At 46.7% G+C, this 11,471-nt stretch overlaps 1 protein-coding gene across 7 annotated transcripts in view; it reads right to left on the bottom strand.

Moving 5' to 3' along the window:
* The window catches only part of FAM91A1 (family with sequence similarity 91 member A1), a 209,405-nt gene that overhangs the window by 156,903 nt on the left and 41,031 nt on the right, over window positions 1–11,471 (bottom strand). For 3 of the 7 annotated variants that reach the window (XM_079144071.1, XM_079144073.1, XM_079144070.1), the window contains exon 2: window positions 4,261–4,451. The exons of the other annotated variants lie outside the window; for them this stretch is intronic. The gene's annotated coding sequence lies outside the window, so the exon portion shown is untranslated. The remainder of the gene's footprint in view (window positions 1–4,260; window positions 4,452–11,471) is intronic. 7 annotated transcript variants of the gene reach the window in all.

The raw sequence follows: 11,471 nt of genomic DNA, 5'->3' as shown, positions 1-11,471 counted from the left end.
TCATCTCCCACCACATCCCTCTCTCTCCCTCAGCTTCAGCCTCACTGGCTCTTGGGCTTGCACATCCCAGGCAAGTCCCGGCTTTCTGATTTCACACCTCTGTCCCTGCCTGGAAATGCCTGGCCCAGATGACCCCCACACGGTCCCTCCCCGCCTCCCCAGGGCCCTGCTGGGAGGCGCCTCCCTGACCACCTCCCCCATCCATCAACAGGTCCTCTTGGCCAGGCCCTGAAATAGCTCACAAGTACCTTCAGCCCCTTCACTGCCACCTCCGAGGGCAAGCCATCCTCTCTCCCGTCCAGCCTCCTGGAGGGACTCGGCGCCCATCCCTGCCCCTGTGACCCTTCCTTGAACAGCAGCCAGGACGGTCTTTATACAGCACAGACCTGAGAGTGCTGTTCTCCTGCCGAAAGTGTTTCATGGCTTTGAACGAAGTCCCCACTCTGTCATCAAGGCTGGGGCCATCGAGGCCCAGCGCCCACCTCTCTCTCTGACCTCATCTTTCCCCACCGCCCACCCTACAGGTGTCCCTGGCAGCCATCCCGCATCACCCTGGGCTCTCCTCTCTCTTGCTTGGGGGCTTTGCAAGAGCAACTGCCACTACCTGAGAGATGCCCCCCAGGTTTCACCTGAGGCCATTTCAGTTAGGCCTTACACACCAGATTAAAAGTCCCTACATCAGGGGGCCACCCGTGCCTCCCGCCCTGGCTGGGGTCAGCTCTTCCATTACATGCCCCGTCATTCCCCATGCTATACCTGGAGACCCTCATCCTATCTGGAATTACTCCATCACTCTGCTCCCTGCTAGCTGCTTTTACCTGCCCCATTCTCCCTCCTCCACATTCCCAAAGCCGGCCTCTGGGTCTGCACATATGTTGTAGATGCTCAATAAACATACAACAAATGAATTAAAGAACCGGCAAATGAATAAAGAGGCTGAATCCATCTCATCTCTGGGTTTTCATCTCAAACTCAGAGGGAAGTCCACACAGGCACTACTTAAGTGTCCCAGAGCCTCTGCTAAGGGTGGCTCTGCCCTTCCCTCCATCCCCTGTCGTTACCCTGAACCAAAGTTGGCAGGTCTGGCTGGTATGAGGTGACTTGGCCTTCCTGGGTCTAGCCTGGAGGTTGACAGCCTTTATTCAGGGGGCCCCATTTGCCTGGAATTGGAAGTGAGAGTCTATAAACTCCTTCTGTGGCCTCCAAAAATCCTTCTGTCAGAAACTTGCTAATGCCTTGACTTTCTTTTCCTTTCTTCTTGGTGCAATAGTTGATAAATGTCCAGCGCCTGTGGCTACTCGAAGCTTGTCCAAGTCTCCCTAGGGGACAGAACAACTATGTAAATCGCCTCCTGGGATTCATAGAGGAGGATGGCATCAGGGCCAAACTCTCTTGAAAACACACCCCAGGCCAGCCGTGTGTGACCAGCACAAAGCCTTTGTGGCAGATGGATCCGCACACCTGGCCAAACCCAAAATCCGAGTTGAGTTGCGAAACAACCTCGGCCTACAAGGGGTCCTTCCCAATCTGCCAAGGACAATCTGTCTGAAACGAAGGAGAGGGAGATGGTTTTGGCAGGAGGCTCCCTGGGCCTTGCGGGCTGGAGAGAGAGTCACCGTCCATAGCCGAGGTCAAAATATATTTAGCCAGCGGCAGTTAAACTGAAACATTTTCAGTTAAAAAAAATGTCAAACGACCTGACTAATTATCTCAACAAGCAGCAAGGCAGGGAAATGACATGGAGCCAGAACTCAGACTCGTCTCAGCAAGAAAACACCAACAGAAATACCAAACGCCCTTCCAGCCTGAACCAGGAGCCGAGGAGCTGGGAGCCAGGGCAGGGAGCAGGCAAGGCTGCAGGGCCCTGGCACCACGCAATGTCCCCCAGCCCAACTCCCAGTGGGCCCCCAAAAAGAAGGCCTGCCTGTCCTGAGGCCACCATCAGACCCAGGACGTGGCCAGCAGGTGCTGCATGGGACAGTTACCTGGCAGAACGACTTGTCCCAGGCAGGACAGAACCACTCCTTTCAGACCCTCCCTGATCCTGTGCCCACAAGCAGATGGCTCCAAAGGTGGCTCCCTGCCTCCATGCCCCCTCCAGGTGGCCAACTCCTCATGAGCCTCCTCATCCTCCACTGTGGCCCAAGCCTCTGAAGAACAGTACGAAGGCCCAACTATCCACCTGTTAAACTCGAAGCCCAAAGCCGGCTGGATTCACCTTCATCACCTCTAATTAAAATCCACAAATCCCAGAGAGCAAAATGTGACCAGCTTTACACAAACGCTTCATCCTTCCCAGGATGCCTGGTCCCTCCCCAGCCCCAACACATCAAGCATGTCACCTCTGCACCTTCGCACAGGCTGTTCCCTCTGCCGGGTGCCTTTCCCTGCCCTGCCTAATGAACTCTTCCTCAACCTTCGCCTCCCCTGTGGAGCCTCCTCTTCCCAGCCATAGCCCCTTTCACCCTCGAGCCCCACAGCGCGGGCGCTGGGGAAGGGGCCTGCTTTCTGAAACGTCAGCTCTCATGCAATCAGACGGGAACTCCAGGCCCCTGTTCAATGCCACATCATTCTCTTCATGCAGGGAATTTGGTCTTTGTTTTCCCCTAAGATACTCATGAGTGTCTTTTCCTCTTCGTTTCACTTGTTTGATTTAATTAGAAGGACAAGACCTGCGCGCCCAAAATTCTCGATGTTTCCCCACAAGTCAGTGGTCCAGAAAATGGAGCCCTGAGGGCACAGACAGGCATTCGAGAGCCCGAAGTGTTTGGAAGCTAGGAAGAGGCAAGCTCGCCGGCTCACCTCAGAGTGGATGAGAGAACACACTCTGGTCTGAAGTCCTCGGTTTCAACCCAACTCTGATCTCCCCTGGCTGTGTGGTCTTGGGAAAATGAATCAATCTCTCTGTTACTGTTTCCTCATTTTCTCTCTAGCAGAATACCTTCCCCCTCACAGAGTTTTTGTGAGGATTGATTGAATTGATATTAAGTGTTATCTGTGAATTCACCACTATTTTTAATTGTGTGGCCTAGGGAAGGTCTCTTTACCCCTCTGAGCTTCAGTGTGCTCACTGGTAAAATGGAGAAGATGATATCACTGTGCAGTGGGTTGAAAGCGCCCCCCTCAACTACCCACAAAAAAAGATATGTCCGTATTTGGGAAAAGGGCTTTGCATATATAATTAGTGAAGGATCTCAAGATGAAATCATCCTGGATATCTGGGTGGACCCTAATTCCAACGGCAAGTGTCCTTAAAAGAGAAAGGCAGAGGGAGACGAGGAGGCGAGGAGCAAGGCTGGGGCAGGGCAGGTGTGATTCAGCGACAAACCAAGGAACACCAGAGCCACCAGACGCTGGAAGAGGCAGGATGCTCCCCAAGGGCCTCAGGGCCGCAGGGCCCTGTCTCTTGCTTGCCCACCTTCCAGGACCATGAGCAGAAGTACAGCTGTGTCCGAACCACATCTGGGTCCATCTGTTACAGCAGCCCGGGCAGCTGCCGCACGCCCTCCCAGGACCCGCAGGCGTGAGCGAGGTCCTGTGTGCATGGCCAGCAAGGATCATCAATGTTCCTGCCCGGCCCTGGGCCTTGGTTTCCTCCATAAAAGGATGATATGGACTGGGACAGAGATGGCCAGGTCCCGGCTCCTTCACCACCCGGCTCCTTCACAAGACCTTGGGACCACTATTCTCCATCCCCCCACCCTGCTCCCCACCCCAGGGTCCACGACAGGCAAGGGGCCTCATTCACAGGCCTTCACCCATCTGTGTCCACTGCAGAGGACAGTGGGCTCCGGATGGTCACCCTCTGCTCTTCCAATGCAAAGGAAGGCGGCAGGTGACTCAGTCACCCCCACAAGGACATGGTGGCCCAGGTTCCATTTTAGGAGATGTGATATCTTCCTCCTCCTCTTCCTCCTCCTCCTCAGGGCTCAATGAGGAGGAAACAGTTAAGAAAACCATGTAAATGTTTAAGCCAGAAATCGTACCTGCATGGTGAGAGTGGGGTCGTGTACACGAGTGAAGCGTAGCAAGTGGCCAAAAAGGCGGGGGCGGGGACGCCACTGCTCCAAGCTGCACTGTGTGGGATCCAGTCACCTCCCAGCCAGACCATGACAGAAGCCCCCTGGCTATTGTCCCTGCCCCGTCCTCTCCCTCCTACTCCAGGATCAGAGGGCCAATCCCAGTCGGGATGGGGATGGAATAAATCCATCTGTCATCTCAAGTTCCCTTCCAGGTTAACCGCCTTCAGGGCTTTCCTACCTCAGGATTCCTGACTCCGTCTCCAGACCCCTGAGTTCCTTGATGTGGGAAAGAATAAACAGTGTCCTCTTGATTGGGTAAGAATAAAATGGGAGCGAGGTCCCTCCACAGGCGCTCAGGGGTGCAGGCTCTCTGCTCCCCCGACCGGCTCTCTTCTCTCCAACGGTCCGGAGGAGCGCTCTCGCCTTTGCCTGTGGACGAACAATGCTTAGCTATAAGCTGTGGACACGTAGAGACTCAATAGATCGCCAATGCCTGGCCACCACACCTCATCTAGTGGGGACACAGTGACCTGCTCTCTGTGCCTGAGACACGGGATCTTTGTTCCATAAGGGCCGAGTCCCTGCGGACGTGGTCAAGGCCTTTGTTTCTCAATAAGTTTTCAAGGAAATACTTTTGCCCTCAAAATTGCCCCCTTCTTTTTGTCTGGAATGATTTATTTCATTATTCAGTGGCTGAAAATTCATGAAATGCTGTGGTCAGAGCAAAAATGTGTCACACGCAATTCCATATGTCCATGGAACAGGGCTGGAAAAAAATCTGACAATGGAATCCACCATTTCTCTCCCAGGGTTTAATGGACCGCTGACCTATTTTTTTTAATTTATAATATTTTTTATTCTTTTAATCAAAAACATAGTCTTTTTAAAAAAAAGTAATTAGAGATAGGCTGTACAAATAAGAATAATGGTCAAAGCACTATAATTTCTTGGATTCTGTTTCAAGACTCAAATTCTCAAATGCCTATGTAGCGTTTCTGACTCAAGGAGGTAGACGGAGGCCTGTTTCATCCAGAGAGGCATCCCGGAGATAGGGAACAACGGTGGGCTTTGGAAGAGCATCTGAGGACCTGTGTTTGAGATGCAGCCCTCCTTGGACTAGGCACGAGACCCTGGGCAGGTCACTAAGCCACAGGATCCTTATGGTCCATGCTCACATGCCAGCACTCCTGAGAAAAATGAAACAACAAACGTGAGAGCAGGGGTGAGCTACGACCACCAGGAGGAACTGTCCCCCACAATCCTCCCTCCATCTCCCAGCATCAAGGCCCATTTGGCCAGTGGAGGTAAGAACAAAGGAATATTTAGAGGAAGACATAAAACCTACTCATGAACCAGCACCCAGATCAAGAAATAGAACTTTATAGGATCCCAGGTGTTGTGGTTTGGGTGTGAGGGGTCCCCCAAAAGCCCACATATGAGACAGTGCAAGAAGGTTCAGAGGAGAAAAGATTGGGTTGTGAGACTCTTAATCCAATCAGTGATTTAACCCCCCTGATGGGATTAACTGAGTGGCAACTGAAGAGGCAGGGTGTGGCTGGAGAAAGTGGGTCTTTGGGGTACATATTTGTATCAGGTGAGTGAATCTCTCTCTGCCTCCTGATGATGTGAGCCACTTCCTCTGCCACACTCTTCCGCCATGTTGTTCTGCCTCATCTGGAGCCCTGAGGTATGGAGCCGGCCTTCTATGGACTAAGACCTCTGAAACCATGAGCCCTCAAATAAACGTTTCCTCCTCTACAATTGTGCTGGCCGACTCTTTCAGTCACAGTGGCAAAAAGGCTGACCAAAACACCAGGCCTCTCAAACCCACTTCCAGCCCCCTAGACTCTCTAAGGGAAACCACCATCCCGACTTCCAACACCTTTGCTCAGTCATGCCTGATTGTGAAAGGCATATAAATAAAATCGGAGAGTTGGAAGTCTTCAGACTGGCCCCTCTTGCTCAACACTAAGCTGAGAAGCTCCCCATGTGACCATGTGCCCTTACAACCTGCTCATTCTCGTGGCTCAGAGTATTGGGCCACAATGACACCATAACTCATGCACCTGATTGATGCCCGGTGAGCTCTTGTGCCATTTCCCATTTGGAGTTATTACGGACATTCTTATGCAGCACTTTTGGTGAATGTATGAAGGCAGATCTATTCCGTACATAACTGGGAGTGAGGGTACTGGGTCATAGGGTTTCACAAACTCACTTTTACTGACACGGTCAAGCCATTTCCCAAACTCGCCATCCCAATCTCTCCCCCTGCCAGCAGTGTTTGAGGATTCCAGTGGCTCCCCAGCCTCACCCACACTTGGGATTCTCTGCCTTTTTCACCATGGACAATCTGGTGGGCGGGAAGTGGGATCACATTGCAGAGTGATATTTTTAAATGTAAACCGGATTCTGTTGCTCTGCATTGGTTTCTCTTTGCACTGACAATAAAGCCCAACCCCTTCACCCGATCTGCAAGGTCCTGATTACCTCCAACTTGCTACTCACTGTGCCCCTGCTGCCTTCTCACTAGTGTTCAAAAGCAAGGCCATTCCCACTCCACGAGATTTACGTTTACTCTTTCCTCTGCCTAGGATGTTCTTCCTCCATTTTTTCCCATGACTAACTCCTTTGTGATCATCCAAACATTCAACAAATATCACTAAGTAATGATCAGTTTCCTTCTCACATGTCACCTCCCTCCAAGGACCCTTCCCCAACCTCTGTCTAGTGTAGCCATGGTAGCTCCTACCAGCACTTTCCATTGCCTCTATTAAGATTTGTTTTCTGCCTATCACACTAAAATACAAGTTAAGACCTGAGACAATATGTTTTCAATGCCTAAAATAAGCACACGGTTAAGTATTCACTGTGTTGGATAAATGGAGAATGGAGGGGAAGAAGTTCATGGTGGCATTCTCAAAGATAATTATAGAATATTAAAGCTAGTAGGAACCTCTTCTGCCCCTACCCCAACTCAACTGATCAAAATGACGCTCAGAAAGATAAAGTGACTTGGCCACATTCATGGCCAGCAGCAAAGACGCTCATGATCTCAAGTCCCAGCATATCATGCTGCCTTCAAGAAAAGGAGACAAAATCTTATTCCATATAAACAGTTTCAGATTATGTGAATGTGGGCATTAGGAACTGATTTAGTCTGGAGAAGTCTCCCCTCATACCATGAAAGCCAACAACACATCAAAAAGATATGAGATGGGAATCCTTTCTGGGTCCCCCAAATCACCCTGACCTTAGTTCAGAGGAAGAGGATGATGTTGAAAGGGTAAATATAAATAGAGGTGGCTCCCAGTTCATCTTCCATCCTCTGAAAAGAGGAAAAAGAACCATCTTGGCAGGAACAATTTCCTTGGACTCCAAGAACCTGAGATCTACCAAGAGATCACACTGTACCAGGTGAGAGCCGGCCTCACATTCTTAGATTGGGTGAGAATCAGATTGGACCACAATGTGGGCCTTGGGCCGGTTGCATAATTGGACCTGTAATCTGTACCTTAGAGAACTTCAGCCAAAAGCACTCCTGACGCCACTTCGCTCTTGCTGAGTCATCCCCAAACCCTGTGACTGGATGATTCACTGATCTCCACTGGGGTCATGACTATCAGGTGCTGATCCAGAAATGAGAACTAAATTTATAAGGGGAGATATCCTCTAACTGGAACTCTAGTTTTTCCAATGGTTCAAACTACCACTCTTTGGATTTCCAAAGAGTAGTGGAAGCCATGTTGGTCTCTTCCTCAAAAATCTAAAAAAATGGAAAAAGACAACCAGAAACCCACTGAAAAAAAGAGGGAGTCCATGTTTGGGAGGAAACCGACCTGAAGTGATACATATCCACAATCCTTTATCACAATTCTAAGATCTAGAAAACCCTAGAAACCAAGATTGGGGCTTGTTTCTTTTGTATATTTGTAGCAAATTTACTTGGCAGCAAAGCCTGACAACAAAAGTGATATAAGACTATTGTTAGTCTTTTATATCACTTTGGTTGCACACGCATGCATTTTGGTGTAGGAATGTTATCATTTGATTATGAGGAGCTGAATCAAATTCCAATATGGTGTTTCACAATATATAGCACAATGTGCATCTCATTACCTATATAAAAGCTAAAACATTCTTAATACCAAAATACATTTTGTACCCAAGTTTTCTGATGAAGATGGTGGACCCATAATTCTTCAGTTATTTTATATGCTCTTTGATAAACCAGGTTAGGTGATATTGTCCACATACAAGTGGATAAACTGAGATTTAGAGGTTAAACCATGTAAGTCCACAAAAGTAATTACTATGAAACTGGAACTAGAACCCAGATACAGTGGACATCCAGTTTTCCCCATTGGACATCCATTCATTCTACTTTAGAAAACCACTCACCTCTCCTCTACTGCTTGCAGACTTGGGAGGTCCCATTTTCACCTAGGCATGGGAAGGGCACATGCCCAAACTAAGCCAATAGTCACTCACTCTTCCTAAAAACTGGATCCAGAGAGGAGTGACTTAAAGGTTAACAGGAGCCAAAGTTGAATGGTCCCAGCAGTGGTCCCTGAAGATGTGCTAGGTGTTGAGAGCTCCCTGGCTTTCCGAAACCTGACTATATGGCTAGTCATCCTTTATTTGTATAGATTGGTCAGAGGGGATTTCTTTAGCTTTCATTCAAAGACCCTTGACTGAGATACCATGCTTCTAGCACCTAGGCCTCTACTCTTTCTTCCCTCCAATGGGGAAGAATATCGTCACACACAAACACACACACATACATGCATAATAGATAGACATTAAATATATATATATACATATATATGAAGTACATAAAATGGAATATGGTACCTTACAACATTCTGCATTTCAGAGTTCCTGTGAACATGAAAAACATCTTATACAAAATACCTAGCACCTAGCCAGACATAGCAGCTCACTCCTGTAATCCAAGACTCAGGAGCCTGAGGCAGGAGGATCACAAGTTTGAGGCCGGCCTCAGCTCTCACTTAGTGAAAACCTCTCTTGGGATATAGCTCAGTGGCAAAATACTCCTGGGTTCAATCCCCACTACCAAACTAACAAAAATCAAAAGTAAAAAGCAAGTGAACAAAAAACGTAGCACCCAATATTTGGTTCCCAAGGCTCTCTCCTCCCTCCCTCACTTCCTCTCTGCTTACTCTTCTCCACTATGTCTTCACTCATCCAATTATTTTCTTTCTTTACCCACGTGCTTTTTTACATCCAAGTCGACCTTCCTCTTAGTTTACTCTTGCATTCATATGCGTTTGCATGTAGGTACTTCTTGACCCTGTAAATAATCGTGAGACTGAAGGAAGTGACTGACCACGGATTTTAATACCCTTGCTGACACTCACATTAGCTTTGGGGGCCTGTATTCTTGACACATCCCACAGTTCTTGCCTCTCCTGCATCAAAGTTGTTTTCTAGACTCTCTCAACTTATGGTTTGCCTACCCCGTCAAACATAAACAGTGCTTAAGCCACAATGCTTTGGAAAATATTTTGAAAGTACAGATGATTTTAAATAAATAACCTAAAACAGTCATTGTAGAAAATCTGGAAAAACAAAACAAAACAATATAGAAAAAATTAGCATCATGTCATCCTAGAGATAACTATTTTTAACATTCTGGTTTATTTCTTTGTACTTTATTTTCATCATATTTTATCATATAGATACATGAAATTATAATTATGAAGTTATAATTACATATAATACCTACTAAGTGAAAGACCATGTGCAAGTTTCTATAAGTAATATATTATGTAATCCACAAGACACCTGAGTGCCCCCAACCTTGCTGCTGGGTTCCCCCAGAGTGAATAATCCAAAAGAGCAAAATGGAAGCCACACTGTCTCTTATGACCTAGACTCAAAAGTCACGTTCCATCATTTTCACACCAGCTACTCGGTACCTAGGTCAACCTTTCCAATGTGGGAGAGAGCCACACAAGGACATGTTAAGGTCTGGGTGTGATGTGTCCCTCAAGCAGGCGGAAGATAAGCTCCTCAAAAACTGGAGGTTGGTTCCTCAATGTGGTGGTATTAAGAGTGGAACTGTTCAGAGGTGGGCCTAGGGCGGGGCTTGTGGCTCAGTGGTAGAGCACTTGCCTGGCCTGGGTGAGGTCCTGGGTTCCATCCTCAGCACCACATATAAATAAATAAAGTGAAAAAGGCCCTTTGACAACTAAAAAATGAAAAAAGAGGTGGGGCCTAGTGAGAGACAATTAGGCCACTGGGGGTGTTGCCCTTGAAAAAGATTAATGCTGGCCTCACAGCGTCTCTTGAGAATGGATTTTTGTAAAGTAAGGGCACCCCTAAATACTCAGTCCCTTCTGCACAGGTCACTTCCCTTTCCACTTCTCTGCCATATTTTAATATAGTCATGGGAGGAGTGGTCCCAGAGGCCAAAGAAATGAGGCCCCATGAACTTGCAGTTTCAGCCTCCAAAATGATAAGCTAAATAAACCCCTTTTCTTTATGTACCTAACTTCAAGTATTTTGCTATAGCAACAGAAAACAGATTAATACACACATGAGTCTCAGGAAGAGGGTATCAATAGGAGCCACCATGGAAGGATGGATACCTCAATTGGGTAATACTAGTTTCTTTACATTTTACAGAGGAAAGTCCAAAAGCTTGGCTGAAGGATGCATGGCTTATCAGCCTCAGAAGAAGACCTAAAGCTGGATTGACCAACTCAGGAACACAAACTTTTAACTATGGCATGATACCACCTCCTTACTTCAACCATGCTATGAATGTTGGATATTTAAGTAAATTCCAATTTTTTGTTACTATAAATAACCCTGAAGTGAACTCTTTCTACATAAATTTCTATCTCCATCTCCTGCTACTGCCTCAGGACAACTCCTAGAGATAAAATTGTTAGGTCAAAAGGTATGATTTCTTTAATGCTCTTGGTACATAGGACAAAATATAATTTCCAGAAAGGAAACACCAATAAAAGTCCATGTCAATGTCTGTCTGTCTCTCTGTATTCTTAATACAACTGAATATTATCATTGTTTAAATCTATTTTTATAGACTAAAAATGCTAGTTTTGATATGCATTTCTTGGAACATTTCTTAATTTACTCATCATTATTATGTATTTGCTTCACTTAGAATCTTTGGTTATAAGCAAAAGAAGTCAATTAACTAATTGGCTAATTTTTTCTTTTTTATTAAGACATAATATTTGGACATGGCAATATAATAATTTGATACATGTATGTAATTTACAGTGATCAAATTAGGGTAAAAACACTTCCATTTCCTCAAAAGTTAACCATTTCTATGTGTTGGGAACTTTTATACTTTTTTCTATTTATTTTGAAATATAGATTGATATAGATAATTGTTTGCTTATTGTGCTATAGAAAATCAGAAGTAATTCCTCCTGTGTTTTTTTCCATAGT

This window comes from Sciurus vulgaris (genome assembly GCF_902686455.1).
Source record: "Sciurus vulgaris genome assembly, chromosome: 1".
In the NCBI taxonomy this organism is placed as follows: domain Eukaryota; kingdom Metazoa; phylum Chordata; class Mammalia; order Rodentia; family Sciuridae; genus Sciurus; species Sciurus vulgaris.
This window is presented reverse-complemented; position numbering and strand designations above follow the sequence as displayed.